The sequence below is a fragment of the Camellia sinensis genome, chromosome 3 (assembly GCF_055761805.1).
Source record: "Camellia sinensis isolate YWXY chromosome 3, ASM5576180v1, whole genome shotgun sequence".
NCBI lineage: Eukaryota > Viridiplantae > Streptophyta > Magnoliopsida > Ericales > Theaceae > Camellia > Camellia sinensis.
In genome coordinates, this window is record NC_138963.1 from 2,361,186 (window position 1) to 2,381,682 (window position 20,497).

The 20,497-nt window shown below is 39.2% G+C and overlaps 2 long non-coding RNA genes across 2 annotated transcripts; both read left to right on the plus strand.

Annotated features, from left to right (window-relative positions):
* The first annotated feature begins 8,308 nt into the window (after positions 1-8,308).
* On the plus strand, positions 8,309-9,194 carry LOC145820892 (uncharacterized). The gene is made up of 2 exons (XR_014362937.1): positions 8,309-8,405; positions 8,959-9,194. It is a non-coding gene; the product is annotated as an uncharacterized LOC145820892 (long non-coding RNA).
* A 308-nt stretch (positions 9,195-9,502) lies between these two features.
* On the plus strand, positions 9,503-17,815 carry LOC145820893 (uncharacterized). The gene is made up of 4 exons (XR_014362938.1): positions 9,503-9,548; positions 9,648-9,737; positions 9,829-9,930; positions 17,400-17,815. It is a non-coding gene; the product is annotated as an uncharacterized LOC145820893 (long non-coding RNA).
* Positions 17,816-20,497: the final 2,682 nt, after the last annotated feature.

Genomic DNA, 20,497 nt, shown 5'->3' on the forward strand with positions numbered 1-20,497 from the left:
AAAAAATATAATTGCATTGTCATGCATCATCGTAAATAATTGCATTGTCATGCATCATCGTAAATAGTTGCATTGTCATGCATCATTGTAAGATTTGTAGATATTGCATTGTAGCTTGCATGCATTTACTGCATCGCCTTTCATCTATGGCTTGCGCCTTTCCATGTTGAACTTGGTCTGGTATGTGCCCATACTTTTCACGTCAAAACATAGTTCAGTAGACCGTTCTATGTTAGACACGGCTTGTATGTGTACATGCCTTTCCTAGGCAAGATTTGGTTTGGCCCGCAGGCCATATCCATTATATTGCATTTCCATTCCATTGCATATTTGTAGATATTGCATTGTAGCTTGCATGCATTCACTACATCGCCTTTTATCTATGGCTTGCGCCTTTCCATGTTGAGCTTGGTCTGGTATGTGCCCATACTTTTCACGTCAAAACATAGTTCAGTAGACCGTTCTATGTTAGACACGGCTTGTATGTGTACATGCCTTTCCTAGGCAAGATTTGGTTTGGCCCGTAGGCCATATCCATTATATTGCATTTCCATTCCATTGCATATTTGTAGATATTGCATTGTAATTTGCATGCATTCATTGCATCACCTTCCATTTATGGCTTGCGCCTTTCCATGTTGAGCTTGGTCTGGCATGTGCCCATACTTCTCGCGTCGAAGCATAGTTCAGTGGACCGTTCTATGTTAGACGTGGCTTATATGCGTACATGCTTTGCCTAGGCAAGATTTGGTTTGGCCCGCGTGCCATATCCATTGCCATTTCCCCGGCATTTTCATTATATATTACATTGTAGTGTAATTTTTGCATCCAGTGTTAGGATCATTGTCCTTTCTTCAGCGGGTCGTTTCCTCACTTGTGTCAATCCCCCCCCCCCCCAATACTTGTTCTTGTGTCCGTCTACATTACTCATAGTTCAGTAGACCATTCTATGGTAGACGGACTTGTTACCTCCATCAATCTATTTGACATTGGTATGGTTTTGAACCGCTCATGATTGGATTATGATCCGATTGCTTTGCACATAGTTTGCATTGTTTCAATTGCATTGCATTTTAATTTGCATTTTTTTATACATTGCTTTGTATATATTAAATATCATTTTGCAACCATTTTCGCATTGTCATACATGTTGCTAATAACATCGTACCTGTTGAGATGTTTTCTTTGCAAGCACGATATTGTATGTACGGTTCATTTGAGGCTGGTGCAACCAGACGAGCCGCACAGGTATTGTATCCTCCGAGTGAGACGTATCGAGAATTACAGAATTCTCTTACATCCTTTCTGCCTTGTAGTGTAGTTTGGTGTATGCTAGCTTAAAATCGTTGCATGTTTGCTTCATTACAGCTTTCTTTGCATGATCATAAGTTAGGTTTGGCTCTGTGCATTGTCTTGCATTTTGCCCCTACTTTCGGGCGCATACCTTGTTTGTCTTGCATGTTTGTCTAAGTTTTCGGCCTTGTCAAAAATGGGTCGTCTTTGGGCTTTGACATTCACTCCCGTCATTGTTATGACTTTCGAGTTCTGTCAAAGAGGGGCACCTGTAGACACCCCATTTTTGACCGTCCTCAAGACTTGGACGTCACCGTTTGAACACCCGGTGATCATCCATGTTTGTGTTCGTTTGGAGTTCCCGGAGGTCTCGGCTACGCGCCTTGCCTCAAGATCTCCGAACTCGACTATTTAGTGTCTGGTTTTGCACCAAACACTTGTGTTTTGCCTTTGAGAGGCAGGGTAGGGCTTGTAGACCATCCCCACCCATAACCGACCGTTGCTTAAGGCCATCGGCTGTGTTTTGTGGCCACCGGCCAAATATTTGGCCGGCCGGCACTATAGATGGCCGGTCGGCTATCTTTTTTTTGGTCAATTGCATTTTTAGCAGCCGACTACTGTTCATCTGCTTTTGCAGATATTTTAATACAGCTGGCCTGCATTTTGTTCCCCTCCATACACGTGTATGGAGGGATGGCTTCCTTGTTAGCTTCTTGAGTAAGCTTTACAAGATTGGTTTCTCTATAAGAGGAGCCCTCCTCTCTTGGCTTTGGGGTTAGACAAAAAAGGGTTAGAAAAGTTGTGTGAGAGCTCCGGTTTTAGGTTTAGGGTTTCATGCATATCCTATCTCTATATCTCTCTCTTGTGTGTGTATAAGTGTGTTTGTGTCTTACTATTGCACACAAACACATAGTGTTACACCTTTTCTTGATTCTTGAAGGGCCAGAGGTTTATTCTTGAAGCTTTGGAGCTGTTTTGAGCTCAAGGAAGGTCAACAAGGGTAACAATCTTCCCCCTTTTTACCCCATTCTTGCATACTATTTTTGCCTATCTTAGAACTGTTTTTGAGCTTAGTGTATAATATAAAAAAGTTCTGTTTTTAGGCCCTCTAAATAGTTTGTTTAGAGTGTTTTGTGGTTTGAGGTTGTTTGACCCCTCTTAAGTCTTGTAAGGTTCCATTTTGTGCCATTTTGTGTGAGCTCCGAGACCTTGGTGTTTGGGCCTCCTCACCACTGAAATCTTGAGGGATTTCAGAGGTGAGGATGGTGCCTTGAGGTCCCAAGAAGGAGAGGGCCACCTCGTCTCCTTGTTGTCCTTGAAAAGGACCATTTTTGGCCTCTTGAGGGAGCACCTAGCTTAGGCTCTTGTTGACCATGCCTTAGCTAATTTTTGTGCTTATTATGTCATAGCATGCCTCTGTTTTTAGTTGGTTTTGGTACACCATGCTTGCTTAGCATACATGCCTTGTAATGCCACTTTGTTGCCTTAACATGCCTTAGGTTGTAAACCATTATTCTAGCATGTTTTAGGCCTAGCTTTGTGAAGCTTTTGTGCTTATTTTGCCATGTTTAAGGTCTGTCCATAGTTGTTTGGGTCGACTTTGGCATGCTTAGTATAGCCCCTTTGCGTTTTTGGTGTGTTGGCCTTAAGTGTGTGAATGTATAGCATGCATCCTTGCCTTAATTTAGTGGGTTGGGACCATTTGCCATGTTATTTCAGTCCATTTAACATGCTTGTATGCTTGCCTTGGATGCCTCTTTGAAGCTTTGAAAGCTCGTCTTGCATGCTCTATGTTTTGGTCATTGTGCATGCTTTTGAATTTGAGCCACTTAGATGCCATCTAGGTGTCCCTTGGGTGTTGTCTAGGCCTGCCTTAGACTTGTTTTAAGTCCTCTTAGCCTTGTGAGGCTCGGTGGACTTAGTCTCGGTTTAAGCCTCTTGGCTTGTCTTGGGTTTTTGGCTTTGTTTGCATGCCTTGTTTATCTTGTTTAAATTGGCTTAGCACCTTTTGTAACATGATTTTCAATGCTTACCTTGCATGCCATTAGTCCATGTTATGCCTCTTTTAAGTGTGCTTGAGAGTTGACTTTTTGTGCTTGAGTGTTTGCCCTTTAACATGTGCATGTGTGTATGTGTGTTTAGTCCTCATTTCATAGCACTTATGGCCACTGTTTTGGGCCTAATTAGAGCTGCCTAAATCATGCTTAAGTCCATCCTTTGCTTGCTTGCATGCTTACCTTGCATGTTTGTTTGCATGCTTGCATGTACATCTTGCATTCCCATGTCGCATCCTTAGCTTGCATGCCTAGGTTGCATTGCATCTAGCATGCATGTCTTGTTCCTTGATCTAGTGATAGGAATTGGGCTTTGGTTTGTTGGTTTGCATTGCATTTAATATCAAAATGTGCACACTTGGTCCCTTGGGCCATCACGCATGGAAATGCGCGCTTGATGGTCCGAGAACCAAGGACCATGTCCCTTTGAGTCATACACATGATAAGGGATAGGATTGGTGCATACATTGCTTGAAATGCATTGCCATGCCAAGTATTGCCCTCTGCTGCTGTCAAAACAGCTTCTGCAGGAACTTTTGTTCGACCGGCCACATTTAGTGCCGATCGGCCACCATTGTCGGCCGATTAACCAAAGTTGTGGCCGGTGACCATTCTGCATGGCCGGTGGTGTTCTCCTTCAGCCGGTGGTGTTTCCCAGCATCCACAGAGTGAACCCTGAGGCTTTGGCAGTCATCGGAGGAGTAAAGCAGGGAAAACAGAGGCATCTTGTGCATGGTGGCAGATTTCCGAGCAAAACCGAGCGTGCACTGCATTGGGCCTTCATCCCGGGACTGTTTATTGCTTAATTAGATTAATTAATTTGCTCAATTAATTTAGTTGGTCTGTAATAATTAATTAGCTAGGATAGTTAATTCATTATTCGAACTGTATTATTCTTTCGGTCCCTCCGGGCGAGGGCGAATCTGTAATAAGTGTGGGTGCGTGTGTGTGCATGTCTTCCAATCCCCACTTCTTTCTTCCCTTTTATTTACCTGCTTATGAAGGTAGATTAGGGCATGTTTAAATTAGCATACCTTATGCTATGCATGCGTGCATCCATACATTTGTCTTGCATGCACCGGGCTCGGTACATCATGCTAACTGCATTTGTACTTCAATTCCAAATTGAATACGTGCATCAATTGATTGCATTTCACATGCCATGTTTAGGTTAGTCGAGCCTACTCTAAATTGCATCCTGTATGTGTTGCATTAGTCAATTTGACATGAACTAGGACCATGCATGTTGGCTAACTAGTTTATTTGTTTTGGCACGGAGTACGATATAAGTATTTTCATGCTTTAGCATATCGCATGCGTGTGAATGCTATTATGACAGCATACTTACCATGTGGCTAGATGCTTACGTGATAAACTGTTTGAATGCCTGTGGGTGAAGGTTGGATTGTTTGAGTTAAAAAAAAACTCGTTGAAATCCGTATTTTAGCCTACTTGCGAGTAGCAAATTTCAAAGTGTTTTTTTTCAAGACAAACGGATATGCAATGCTTATTTTCAAATTAGGCAATCTAGTCTATACTTGTTTGCTGTGCGCATAACATAGTAATTCTAGGCTAATAACTGGAATAAGAACACATAACGTTTTCAAAAATGGATATCACGGTTAGTAGAGGCTGATCTTCGGATCGGGCGAGAGGGGGTGCTCATAGCTGACCTTCCCCAATCGTACCCAAGTTCTCGAGTCGAGGCAACTTTGGTGATGACGGACACGTGGCCTTTGGCACCTAGTCAGGGTTTCCTAAATTCCCCCAAAATAAAATATTTAGGTGGCGACTCTGTATCTGGCAAAGTAGTCCATGTTTAGCACTTCTTTTCAAAAATCTGTTTCTCAAAACGATTTGCCAGATTTGGACTCTTTGGTTCAGATTAAGGACCGTGACACAAATCGAGTCCGAACTGTAGCGAGGGCCCCCACGCGGGCGCGTGCTACAAGTATTCAGTAAGTTTTATGCTTTAGCATCCTTGGATGCGTGTGAGTGACTGCCATGATAGCATGCTTGCCATGAGGCTAATTGCTTATGTGACATATCTGCCTGAATGCCTGTGGGTGAAGGTTGGGTTATTTGGATTGGAACAATTCATCAAATGTGTGTTTCAAGCCCACTAGATAGTGGCAAAATCTTGTTTTCTAAGCCCACCTGAGGGTGGCAAATCCACGTCTTAGCCTACTTGCGGGTAGCACCATCAAACCATTTTCAAAACAAACAAACATGAAGTGTTTTGTTCCAATTCAGGCGATCCAGCCTATACTTGTATGTTGTGCGCATCACAAAGTAAATCTAGGGTAATAACCGGAATAAGAACACATAATGTTGTCAAAAATAGATATCATGGTTAGTAGAGGCCGATCTTTGATCGGGCGAGCGGGGGTGCTCACGAAGTGACCTTTCCCAATCGTACCCAAGTTCCTGAGCCGAGGCAATTTTGGTGATGACGGACACGTGGCCTTAGGCAAACGAGTCAAGGTTTCCTAAATTTCCCCAAAATAAAACATTTAGGTAGCGACTCTGTATCTGGCAAAGTAGTCCATGTTTGACACTTCTTTCAAAATCTGTTTTCTCAAAACGATTTGCCGGATTTGGACTCTTTGGTTCAAATTTAGAACCGTGACAATTTGAGAGTCCGAACTTGTAGTGAACCCCATACGAACGGAACGGGACCTCATCCTCCCGGGGCGTTCGGGGACGTCTACAGGTGGCCTCCCATGTGTGCACAATACAACTATGTGGTTGAAACCCAGAAAAAGTGAACCAGGAGAGAGAAAAGACCATTTTTTAGAGGGGGTCAAAAGGGTCAGGAACAATTACTGGTTGGCCACCAACTATTGGTGGCCTCCCAGGTGTGTACAACACAAATATGGGGTTTAGGGTTCAAGAAAGTGGCCCCAGGGTGGTCAACATTGGCTTTTAAGTGAGAAAAACGGGCGTGAGAGAGCGATGAAGAAATAAAGCTGGAGGTGGCGTTCGACCACGAAGTTGGTCTCTTGGGCCACAGTGTTCCTCAAAACGGAGGAAATAAGGTTTATACCAAAAACCAGAGCAAACGGAGGTGGTTAGGTGGTCCCGAACCGAGGCGCACGGCCGTCGACTCCGAAAAATCGGAAACTGGGCTCCAAAATGGGAAAAATGGCCTACGACCATGAAACGTAGCCTACGGCCATTGAGAGATTATCTACGAGACCTCTCTCTCCCTTCAGGAAGAGAAAACAGAGAAAATAGAGCCTGGTTCGCAAACCGAAGCAAGGCACGAAAGAGTCCGAAAGTCCAGAGGCAAGGCTCGTAGCCGAGACTTTGAAACTTCTGAACGAGCGCGATATGGAATATCACCGAGCGCTCAAATGGTGACGTCTGAGTCTTAAGGTCGGTCAAAAATGGGGTGTCTACAAGGGATAGAAAGAGTCACATCCGAAGTAACATCATCGTATCCCGATCCAGCCGATGCAAAGTTGACACCTATCCTCAGTTCCTCATCAGATAGGTTTGGATCGAGGAATGGAGGAACAATGTCCTTGATTCCCAACATGGTGGGCACGAAGTCTGGGACGAGTTTTCCATTTGAAAATCGTCCCGTGGCAACCTAGCCGGGGAAGTCCTGGCCGTAGGGCCGGTGGTTGCTTTTCATTTGGGATTTTATGTAGTTGTTGTTGCCTGTTGTAGACGTGCCCTCGGGCCCTCGCTACAGTTCGGACTCGATTTGTGTCACGGTCCTGTATCTAATCTCGCAAAGTGCAATGCAAGACCGATGAACCGTCAAAGAGTCCAAATCCAGCAAATCATTTTTGAAAACAGATTTTTTGAAAGAAGTGCCAAACATGGACTTCTTTGCCAGATACAGAGTCGCCACCTAAATATCTTATTTTGGGGGAATTTAGGAAACCCTGACTCCTTGCCTAAGGCCACGTGTCCGTCATCACCAAAGTTACCTCAGCTCGGGAACTTGGGTACGATTGGGGAAGGTCACTTCGTGAGCACCCCCGCTCGCCCGATCAAAGATCGGCCTCTACTAACCATGATATCTAGGAGTTCCCAAAACCAACTTAGGAGCAATGCACCGTAATGTTAAATGATCGACTATGTGACAAGAAAGATTAAGTAGATTAGCTCTATGATTAATTGAAAAGGATATGTTAGCAAAACTTGAGGATAAAGATTTAATTAGTAATTTTGCATCTCAAAAAGCTAGAAAAATAAAATTTCAATAAATTTTTTCCCAACAATATTAGAAAATGTAAAATTCCTTATTTGCAGGTCTCAAATTGTCTCTAGGCAGCCCTGTTTCTAAATTCCTATAAAATATCACCATGGATAATGGATTGTGTGAGTGAACAAATGTTCTCTTGAAATTTGAGTTTGAGTGGGTATTCTGTCTAGTGGCTGTCAACCAACCAGGGTGAAACTAATTTGGTATAGTCTACTTGCTTTTGCTAGTAACTTATGCACCATTCATGCTATAAAGACAATCTACAGAACTCAAATATTGACTGAAAGTGGCAAAGCACACATTTGCTGATGGTTGCACTTGATCACTAAATATTTCAATCCATATTTACACAATGCAGTGAAGTGAATTATAAGCATCTTTCATGTTATATTCTTGCCCTGCTGATACTGTTAAAAGTTCACAATATATTCTTCATTAAGATTCTGGTTGGTTTCAATCCATATTTACACAATGCAATGAAGTGAATTATAAACATCTTTCATGTTATATTCTAGCCCTGCTGATACTGTTAAAAGTTCACAATATATTCTTCATTAAGATTCTGGTTGGTTTGAAGGCAGGTTAGGTAATTACTCTGTTGTTGCCATGTGATTTATGACTCCGTGACAGTAATTTAAACTGCAGTTTAGCTATCCTTTTTTTCCCTTCCACATATTTTCATTAGTATGTTAGACTTTGTTAATTATGTGGTGCCACTTATTCCTGCTATTGTTTCTTCCCTTTCTTGTTCTTCATAGTGGGTGGTATTGATCATAGAGGTGTGGCCAAACTTGCTTTCTGGGGAATTAGAAAGGTTTTTTCTGGAGGATATTAGTCAGGTAAACATTTTCCTCTTCACTTGTGCTGTGTGCGCGTGTGTGTGTTTGTCAGCCTGTCTGCGAACACATGTTTGATGTTTTAGCGATGTGTGATATCCCTGGCATAGTTGTTTTCTTTCCATATAAAATGAGTGTGATAACTTGAAAGGTGAAGATAATACATTGACAGCAACAATGGCTGATGTGTTGGTTGTTTTTGGATTTATTTATTTATTTTTTGGAAAAAAGGTGGCATAAGGATCCTTGATCTTTTGTGATTTGTTTATATTTTAAGTTAGATAGATTCATATAGAGTTAATGAACACTACTCTATGTGGCATGATGGTGAGCTTAAGAGACCTGTTACTGTTGTGAGATATCTTGTTTTATTCAGACAATGTTATGAGAGGTAATGGTTACATGGTTTTTTTGTGTCCTGAGGATCCTTCACCCAAGTGAACAAATGGTATCTAATTGAATGTAAATGGTTAAGTGGTTACATTATTCTTTGTTATTGTTGTTCATCAATTCCATTGTTCAATATAATTGAGTGTAAGGTGTACTGTTTTTCCAGGTTGGTGATGTTGTGCGAATCCCCAATGAGAGTGTGATGGAAAATGAGTTGAAAATTGTTGGACTAGAAACGTTGGTATGTTGTACTCACTTATTTTCAATTCCTTCCTGTTTTATGTAAATAGGAGGACATGATTCCTACCGTGGTTATTTGGTTATGTCCATTCACTCACAAAATCTTGGCTCAATTTTGATAGCCTCATCAAATTGAAATTTCTAACACCTTATCCTTTAAAACATAGTTGCATGCACGGTTAAAACATGCATACTGTTCTTTTCAGAGATTTTGTTACGTCCCATGTGGATTAAATTATTGCACTGGGTTGTATATACTTCTAAATATTGTTTATTGCCATCATTTTAGTAACACTTTTTCAATTTTATATTTTTTTATGACTCTTATTCCCTTATGTGGATTTACGCTCTTGAACATGGAATGCTTGAATGCCCTTCATCAATTTAATAACCTTGGCTCGTTTTGCTGTCTTCAGTATCTTGTATATCAATTTTTTGTTTTAGGTTTTTAATCAGTAAATTTTTTGTTAGGTAGGATACAATGTGGTGACACCGGGTCGGCAGAATATTGGCAAGGTATGCCTGTGCTTCATGCATCACCATCTTCACATGCACTGAAAGTTCATGTGCTTTCCTTCCACAATCATCTTATCATCTACATCTTATTTCTTTTAGGTGCGGGGATACAATTTCAGCATTAACTCAGGAGCTGTAGAATCGCTCGAGCTTGATTCTTTTGGAATATCTATCATCCCATCAAGTTTGGTAGGTAGATGGGCCATTAATTTAAGCTTCCATTTGGTTACCAGTTCCATCTAGAACAAAGTTTGATGCAATTTGATTGTTACACTTCCAGGTGAGCACCTATGCTTTGCTTGTTGAGGATGTTCTAGAAGTTGTATCTGACACTGTTGTAGTCCATGAAGCTGCAGCTTCATCGATACAGAGGCTAACTAAGGTACTTACTATGAATCCACTGATGATGGCTTTTAGTTGTGTTGTGTTGTATTGTATTGTATGTATTACTACTATTTGTTTGGTTCAAAGCTTGTGGGAATATCCATGATTTATGTGCTTAAGCATATCTGTAACATATGGGAATATAATTTTGCATTAAAGCACTAAAAACTGATAGTGCTTGCGAAACATCTTACAATGCACCTGCACACATATATATACACACTAGCAGTGGGTGTAAACGCATTGCTTTTGTAATTATACATCTAATTTTTTTTTTGATGATTTGATGAATGAAGAAGATGGGTTGAATTTGAAATCTGTTTGCAGTTATTAATAACATTTAACTGTATGGGCATTCTTATAAACAAAGAAAAAGTGTGACTGTTCTGAGTTGTATACTTTATATAATAATAGAATGAATATAATATTGTAAATCAAAGTATAAAAACATGCAGCGGAATAAAATGTTTAGATCATACCTGATTTGATCTAAAACCTCGTGGATAAATCACGTGCTTCCAGAATCTAATCAATCAATCCCAGCAGTGGGGTGATATTACAATGGTGAATATCACCCACACAAACCACAGTGCAAATGACTTGATCGTTGTTTCTTGGGAGAGAGTAAGTTTATGGGTAGAAACAAAACCTACGTTGTTTCTCTCTTGGTTACCCATAACCATATATCAGATATATATTATATTATTATTATTTATCCATATCAGTTAAAACTGATAATATCTATATCCTGAGTGGTTATCCTAAATAGGTTTGAATTTAATTCAAAACCTATTTGGATAAGATCCAAATTATGTTCAAATGGTCATGCCACATGGGCGCCCATTACTAACATCTCCCACTTGCACATGAGTTGGCATGACACTGCCACATCTCTGTCTCAATCTCCCAAAAATAAACAATCTCATACTAGCCACTGCACCGTGCGACTGCTGAGAATACCTGCATGTGGGAGCTCTATACTAGAAACTCAAAATGAGCCAGCATAGAGACATCAACCCAAAAAAGAACAGAAATAGTGTCTCATATACCCCAAACCCATCTAATTACACCGGTCTAAAAAAAGCATCTCTAATCCCTCAAAAAGAGCATGTTTGACCCTCTCAATTCTTGCAATATATTCACACTCAATTCGCCTCTCATACAGAGCGATGTGAGTTGCCGGCAGTGAATATACAACAGTGGTGTAATACTAGATGATCTTCCCTTTGCACTCATGCCATTTAGTTTAGGATTGACCGCTTTTCCAGTGATGTCCCTTAAGGCCGAATCATGCATGACCGCAGGCAACATACCAAAGTAGCAGAACATCAACCCCTTACCTTATGACATAGTCAAAAGTCACAAAAGGGTACATAAATGAAAGTCATATCAATAATGACATGTAAGACTCACACGGTGAGGAAGCAGGGATCCATTCTCTCACCTCATTACTCGGTCGCCAAGCACATATAGTATGAATACATGCTACGGTGGAGTAACTCTTCCATAAAGAGTGACGTCATACTCGATACACCGTACAGATATTAGTCTAGTCGCTTTTTAGCGCCTAACCCGAATTCTCTATTTGCTCGCCTTCTAGGCGCCAAATGAGATCTCGAATCTGGCTAATCATAACAGGCACAACATGGAAAGTGGGTACTAACATCCATGTTTGGTCCTTAACACGACCTCATCTTGGTTATAACCAAGGCGACATACATAGTGGATGATTTAAGCCTCTCTTGGCTCCGAATAAAAATAAACCACCAGTCTCATCCTTGCTCGCTCCCAAGCGCCAAGGGCGATTGCTCGTGTGAGTGAGCCAATCTTGCCTGCTGACATCATCATTTGCTAATCATTATGACACAAACCATAATAGTGTCAACATCCCATCATCTCAAAATAAGTGATCGATTTAAAAAAAATGACCACAGCTTGCGCAATTATAGATTCCAAACATAAGCCTTATCAGCACCTCTTGCGATAAGTATATACAACGGAATCCACCATGTGCACCTCACATGAAATGATTTAAGATCACTACCTCTTGCGCAATAACCTCTCTAAAGATATTTTTGGTGACCAATTTGCGTTCATTCTTAATGCGCCCAACTAGCGCAGATGCGCCCAACTAGCGCATTGAATTTTACAATGAGCAAATTAATATGCTTCTAATAAAGCATTTTATCCGCAGTCTAATGAGCAAGGTCAATGTCTAAACAACTCAGTTGACCATTTACCAAAGATAACACTTATCATGCTGAATACGCCCACATAGCGTACTTTAGGCTCCCACAACAAAGAAAAAAACAAGGAATATAGGTCATCTGTTTCTCCCAAAGACAATCCGAGGATTCACTCAATAGCTAAGACTCTGGCTTTTACTGATAGGTAGGTCAATGGATTTGCAATTTTGCATCTAGAATCATTCTAGGATATTCTCTATGTAAGTCATCGAAGACAAACCGAGAATTTTCCTAAAACAATCCCTAAGGATCATACATCCGAGCATATAAATTACATCACCCATGTCCATCATATCTAAAATAGAGGACTGCCCACCCTAAGTGGCGACAACCTTATAAATTCCTGGCTCATAATGACTAAGTAAGGAAAAACTTCTTTTTGGACCATTGATCATGCCTCAGTGGTCTTCATCGATCATCGTTGGCCTGTCATGGCTTGACGAAATCTAAGAACCACTATTTGGATAACTGTTTTAGGCTGTAAAAGATTTATTAGAGCTAGCAACCTTTTTGCGCTCCTAACTTTTCACCATAAAAGCAGAAGGTAAATCCCTACGGATCTACTTATCCAATTCTCTAACGAGAATGTTGGGTCACAATGTCCACAAATCAATGTTCCGAACTTATGTCAATCATAGCCTAAGTCAAAATAACCTCACTCCCCAGGAGGAAGTCTTCTCATGGTCTACACTTTCCTCAATGGTGCGACTTTTCGGTATCTAGCGAGCCTTATGCCTCAACAATGACTATCCAAATTACGCATAACTTTATAACAGTTTTGCGTCATAATGGAAAGTCAACCAATTATATAAAAAATGGTTAATCCTCAAAGACTTTGTCTTAAACTGCGCAACATGGATCCACTTTCTAAAAATAGGGGACTAGAGCCTTAAGCATTATCCTAGGCTCTTTATCATCTTGCGGAGCAATCATGAATGTTTCCCTCTCAATCACCCAGTGATGACGTGGAAAATTTTCACATTTGCTACCACACAACTAAGAATGTAGAGTATTCTGTTCTAATGGAGTAATCCATTAGTAGGCACATCGCTCCCACTGTCCCTAGGATATTAGAAATTTCTTTCCATTCTCAACTAGGCTACATAGAGCGCTATGCTTGGAATTCTCCATCTTATAGAGTTCCAAAAACTCTATTCACGTCACATTTACTAATAAAACTTTATGTGACTTAGTTACACTACCACAAAGCTGCTTACCTATATGCACATGACCCGGAGGGTTTGCATGACCGCATACAATAATGCGCCACACGACCCTTTGTGTTTACAAGACAGCATACAATAATGCGCTATAGAACCCTAGGTCTTAACTTCACAATCTTATGAGAAGTAACATAAAGATAAGCTGCTTAACGGTTATAGATCGCCCATAGATGGCTCTCCACTAACCTATTACTCAAAATTGGAGTGTAAAATCTGATATGGAGGGCTCTTAGTTAGGGATATAGGCAACAAACTAGTGCAATTTTCAATTGGGAAACATTTTGCGCCATTATCCACCTAACATTAACAATATTTAATTCCTTATTCTCTACTACACCATTGTGTTGTTGAGTACTAGGAATAATCAATTTTCTAAGCATCCATCTCTCTTCACAGAGTTTTCTAAAAAAAATAACTCAAATAGATACTCGCCACCTTGGTCTCAACCTCATATGTGCAATGTCAAAAATCATCTCAAAACTTTTGACTTATGGGAGATCAAATAGTCTTGACTCAGATGCGTATCGTAATCTATAAATGTGTCGAGATTGAGGCTTAGCTATCATACCCTCACACATATCTAGTCACAAATAACATAGTGGACTAAATGCGCAAAAACAAATGACCTTCTACGGCTTTCCTACTTACTTGTGCGCACCCATTGCGAACAAAGTTACACATTACATGAGAGCAGGATGTCATAAGCGAGTGGGCCCGAGAAGGCCTACTCAAACCATCGTGTCATCATCTCATTAATGTGATTAAGTATAATAAGCCACTGGTTCATGACCAATGTCATAAACTAATTCCAATCATCTTAATGTGTGAGTTCTCGAAGATAAGTTTAAAAGGTTTAGGCCCAACTAGGTAATGACTCAGGACTAATTCAAATTCACTAGATCATAAAAGGATGTCATGGAGATATCAACTGCGCCTAAGTCGCAAATTTAACTAGTAAGTGCTAAACCCCTGCACCTTCAAGTCAATTTTATTCTCCATACACTTTAATACATCTAGTTGAAAGATGACGATACTCCTCTTGCCATCTCTATTTCTCGCTTTATAGTTACTTGCAATTAATTCTACTATCCACAAGAAGGAGAGAATAAGCTATCAACTACGACAGCTCCTGAAGTAACTTAAGCGCGAATTAGGCTAAAGAGTCTAATTCAACACAATGCTCTTACAAGCGATGCGTTAAATTCTTAGAGTCATAACAACCTTGTCAGCCTTAACCTTTTCATTACTATGCTGCAACGTTTGCGCTTAGTGGTAAATGTTATTCAAAACGTTAGCCTAGTAAAGGAATCACACAAAGAAGCACCTCATCCATGTTTCACACTCAAGTGTGGAAACAGTAAGTGTCCACACTTCGACAAGTTGGCAATGCTAATAGATTTTGCAGCCACTAAGCGCTAATCTTTTCACTCAGTGTTAATAGATTTTGCAGCTTCTAAGCGCTGATCTTTTAACTTCACGTGATATTTCAACGCACACTATTATAGTGCATGAAATTTCGCTCAATCCACTCCCAATAATTGGGTAGAGAGCAAAACACTGCTCGTACTGGCTACTCGTCTTACACTTAATGACTAATTTATTTAAGCTCGCATTTCTTGGATGACGTGACTCTTGAATGTTACTTCATCCAATGATGTAACATTATTTACAAGTCAAATTACAAAGTCAATCCGCGCAGCTCATTAGTCAAGATCATATACAGATCTATTGAGGGCTTACTAATTTCATAACTCCAAAACTCGCCAACCAAGACTATGTAGCGTGCCGCTAACTATAGCGCACACATTAGTTTTTATTGTGCCAAACAAGGCAACAAAACCACGGCGACTTTGAGTTATGTTTCCTTACTTTGGCTCAATTAAGGTTTGACCTAAAGTCTCCAAGACTTTTTCTCATCTAAAGAATGGGATTAGTTTGTTCACATTTGAACATCTCTACTAAGTCTAGGTCAACCAAATTAACTTCCATAAGCTAAATCAATTTAGAGAGAAATTCGCATTGGGATTAATTTGATTAGCATAATATAATTTTGCCGCAAAAATCTAAATTAAATAGTGACAATATTACACAAGTCGCAAGATCGAAAATCCGCTATGCTCGTAATCATCTCTTGCGCCACAAGTGACAATTATCCAAAATTTAGTTTAATTTATGTGCAAAATATTGGTTTTCGGGAGTTAATCTACAAAGATTTCTCTCAACCGAATAACCTCCCACTGACTATGGCATATACAAAGCATGATAAATTCCATACAATAGCATCTTAATGTAAATTTACAAATAACTCATGCTATATTCATTTAATAATGGAATTCTAATAAATAAATAAATAAATAATCATGCTCCTCTAATTACAACATATTACAAATTCTAAAAAAAATATGCTGTATTAAATATTTAAATTATGCCATAACAGAAAGTACATCATCCTGAAATTTTTTGGAATTTTCTGGTATTTTCTGGAATTTTCTGGAATTTTAAATAACTAATAAACACACATAAAATCAGAAATAAATATTCCAGAATCTGATAAAATGCTATAACTATACCAGTAAATAGTAAACTATATCAATAGTCTACAATAAAAAAATTCAGCCACAGAAATTTAATCATGCAACACCAGATGCATTTTAAAGCAAAAATAATGCATTATTATTTCAGGAAAAATATTTTTTATTTTCATAAAATTTTCAAAATTTTTCAGAATGTAGAAAAATTAATTCTGAGTCTAACGGTACCAACCATGCTTAAAACAAAGCTATAACGAATAAATTATGGCCAATTAACGCAATTCAGAATTAAAAACAAACAAACAGAGCCTTAGAGCCAAGCCAGGCGGGAAAAACGGCACGGCCCGGCCCGGCTCGGGTCGGCGTCGCTCAGCGCAACTCGGCGCGAGTCGGCTTAAGGAGCGGCTCGGCGCACGGCTCAGCCGCGGCTCGGCGCTCGGCTCCAGCCCACGGCGCGCGTGCGAGGCGCGGACGGCGCGCGTGCGCGGACAGCGCCGCCGATGCGCGCGTGATGGCGCGTGCAGGTGCGTCAGCAGGGCATGCAGCGCGTGGGAGCGCGTGGCTGCGCGTGGTGGCGCGTGGCGCTGCTAGGAGGCGTCATACAGCGCGTGAGTCACACGCGCCGCCTTCCCGGGTGTTTTCTGGTCCGATTTATGTACTTCCGGACTCTTTTTTTCAAAATAAAACCGTTTATGGTATGAAAAAAAGACATTAATGAACATAAAAAAATATTTATGCTCTTAATCTAATCAAAGTAGATTTTTTTTCTCCTTTACAAACATTCATGTATATAATGTAAACATACACATGTAAAAATATACACATGATTAAAGGAAACACGAAAATATCCATCAATGGCTTTGATACCAATGTAAATCAAAGTATAAAAACATGCAGCGGAATAAAATGTTTAGATCATACCTGATTTGATCTAAAACCTCGTGGATAAATCACGTGCTTCCAGAATCTAATCAATCAATCCCAGCAGTGGGGTGATATTACAATGGTGAATATCACCCACACAAACCACAGTGCAAATGACTTGATCGTTGTTTCTTGGGAGAGAGTAAGTTTATGGGTAGAAACAAAACCTACGTTGTTTCTCTCTTGGTTACCCATAACCATATATCAGATATATATTATATTATTATTATTTATCCATATCAGTTAAAACTGATAATATCTATATCCTGAGTGGTTATCCTAAATAGGTTTGAATTTAATTCAAAACCTATTTGGATAAGATCCAAATTATGTTCAAATGGTCATGCCACATGGGCGCCCATTACTAACAAATATATATATATATATATATATATAATGAATATGTGCATGCACGGAAGCTTGAATACTTCAGGAAGTTCAAATTACCTATTGAATTATTTGTACTAATTGATGAGAATAATGTATTATCTTTACCTAAAAGAGAAGCAATTAGTGAACTTAGCCATTGCTTGATACATGTAGCAGGGTTTTTGGGATTCTCAAAAGTTGGGGAAGTCCATTGATGAGCTTGGAGATTATTCTGATCTCAAAAGACAACCAGTTCAATTTGATCATGGTTGGAGCAAGTGAAGAAGCTTTAATAGTCAGAAGTTCCGCCAAAAAACAAGAGTGTGTAGATGACTGGGAGCTTCCCATGGATTATTTATGATCTGCTAGGGTCTGGTGCTTCTTTTATCCTTTGTATATAATTTAGATGTGCTTGCTCTCTTGATTCATTATTGCTTCTTAGGTTGTAGTTTTCCCCTTATGGCAATAAGTTGATACTGATCGATCGACAGACAAAAATATGTTTTTTTGTGAAGTGCTTTTCACAACTCATAACATGCTACTGGTTGACACAATATATGTGAATACAAACATTTGGTCATTATACAAAACTCAACTGAACAAGTCTATGTTCCAATGACTTGGAGTGGGCTACATAGATCTATAGCAAGTACGACTTATTCTAACAGTATCAAAATGAATGCATAATTAAGTTGTACTTGCCCGACCAACCTTGTGTACAAACAGGGTGGTTCTGTCTGTCTTGAGTTTTATTGGTTTGGTGTAGACCATCATATTGGAAAAATTATTGTTAGCTCCTAGGGTCAAGTTGGGGCGGTGCTTCAACTTGATTGTTATTGGTTGAATCAGTGAAACTTATGGAGACAATGGGACACTTGTCCCTCAATGAATGATGTGGAGTAATACTCCAAGACTAACCAATAACTTCTCTCATAGTGGAGAGTTTTGAGAGCATTACTACACTTTGATTACCCTTTTTTTTTTTTTTTTTGTGTGTCGTGGTAAATTCTCTTCAACAGAGGCACCAATCATCTATTTAAGTTAGGCTAGGTTTGTCATGAAATCCCATTATGTTTCGATCTATTTTCTTTTAAATAGACAAAATCTGATATAAAAAAACACTTTCAAAATAAAATAAAAAAAAACTTTTGAAATTTGATAAAAATGTTGCTCACAAAATTGACCCATGCAGGTCTCCAACCTGCGACCTTTGTGTTATAGGCCACATTTTTTGAATTTTAGATTTAAATTATAAGTAGCATTGTGTAAACAAATTTAAAGTAGAAAATGGGGCAAACTTTATTTAACCTCCCTATGGTCTGGGCCATATACAATTTACCTTCCTAACATTTGGAAATGATTACATAACCCCTATATGATTTGTGGACTAAATTGCACGCTAACTTCTGTTAACACAATATAAAAATTGACCTTTATGCCCTCATCTTCTTCCCCCCCCCTCTCTCTCTCTCTCATGAATTAAACCTATATATACATATATTCTTTCTTTTTCCTTCCATAGTTGCCAAATATAGCAAATTCTATTCTAAATTCTGCAAACAAAATTTGTTATAACCACCAATGAGAGCACAATCCTTAATAATTTTCACACACCTCCTTTTCACCACCCCAACCCCTGCAACCCTTGTGCAGATTTTAGAGAGAGAATAGATAAATTTAGAGAGAGAAAAAGAAGATTAGCATAGCGTTTTAGAGGAAGAGTGAAGATGAGGGAGATTGGTGGTTCAAAAATGAAAGGGCCATCAAGCATAACTTTTTGTTGAGACCCATACGAGATTTGTGTATTATTAAAGATTCAATTCATGCATGACCATATAGTTTCCCCTGCTAGTGGGTTGCACATTCGTGAACACCCCACTGGTTCTCTTGTAAATACATGACTTCGTATATTAATAGTATATTTATATATACTGTGCGTGGGGGTCGCACTGTTGTTGGCTGAGAATAAGATAGACCACAATGTACAATATTATTAAGGTGCCTTTAGATAGTTTTAAGGTCATAATATCAATCAACAAATAGACCAAATTAGATACAAAAATTTAAGTTTAGTAGCGTTAAATTCAAATTAGGTATCATCTTTATGTAAAACAAATTTGCAAATCAGAAAATCACATATTATATTGTCTCATTTGACAAATGACTTAACCATAAAAATATGTAACTGTAGACACCCCATTTTTTACGGCCCTTAAGACTTGGGCGCTACTGATTGATCACTCAATGATGAATGTGTACACTAGTCAAATGCTTGATTTCCTCAACAAGAAACCTTAGTTTTGAATCTACAAACCTTGCGCTTTGTTTTGGCCCAAAACAGTAGTTTTTCAGGCCTGGGCATCTAGGGACTTGTAGACCCACCAGTGTGGCCTGCCGTCCACTTCTGTAAATTTTCAGATCTTTTTGCCAGCTGTGCCAGTTGTCTCCACAGATGCATGCACTGCACCAGTTGTGTCTGTATAGATATTTTTAAGGTGGTTTCATATATTTCTATATATAGATGACTCCCTCTCATTTTTTTAGGGTTAGAAAATTTTGGATAGCAAAAGTTTTGGAAAATATTTCTCTCTCTACATTTCTCTCTCTCCTTGCAACTTACATAACCTTTGCCTAGACACTTTAAACCAAACCTTGAGAGATCTTTGCTGAGGTGCTTAAGCTTGCATTTTAGCACTTGAGAGTGTGAAATTAGTAGTTTGGGAATTCAAGGGATCATTTCTCTTTAAGAGGTATACATTCTAATTCTTTTGTACCATCTCTTTCTCATCTTTTCTTACTGTTTTTGAGTTGTTTATTACCTTTATTTTTTTAGGCTGAAACTTGTGCTTTAAAGCCTTTAAAGGTAGAGGAGTGAATCACCCTTCTTTGAACCTTGTTTCATAGGCTTTTACCCTTGTGTTTCCCATCTTTTTATCAACTTTCTTTTGAACTTTTTACCGCTGATTTTTAGAGTTTTCTTAAGGCTAAAAATCATGTTTTGAATACTTAAAAGTTTAGGGGGTAGCCTTCCCTCCTTGTGCTTGTTTATTAGCTTAATTGCTATATGTTTTTAGCTTACTCTTTTAACTGTTTTTACTTTAATTGTAGCACTATTTTGAGCTAATTTAGATCTGTTTTTTATGTGTTAGTTTCATTTATACTTTGTATTGCATGTTTGTAGTGCAATGGTCCTCATAGACTTGGTGGTTTAGGCTTTAGCCACCAACTTATTTGAGTTGATAGCATTTATTTTTTACTTTCCATACTTGTGT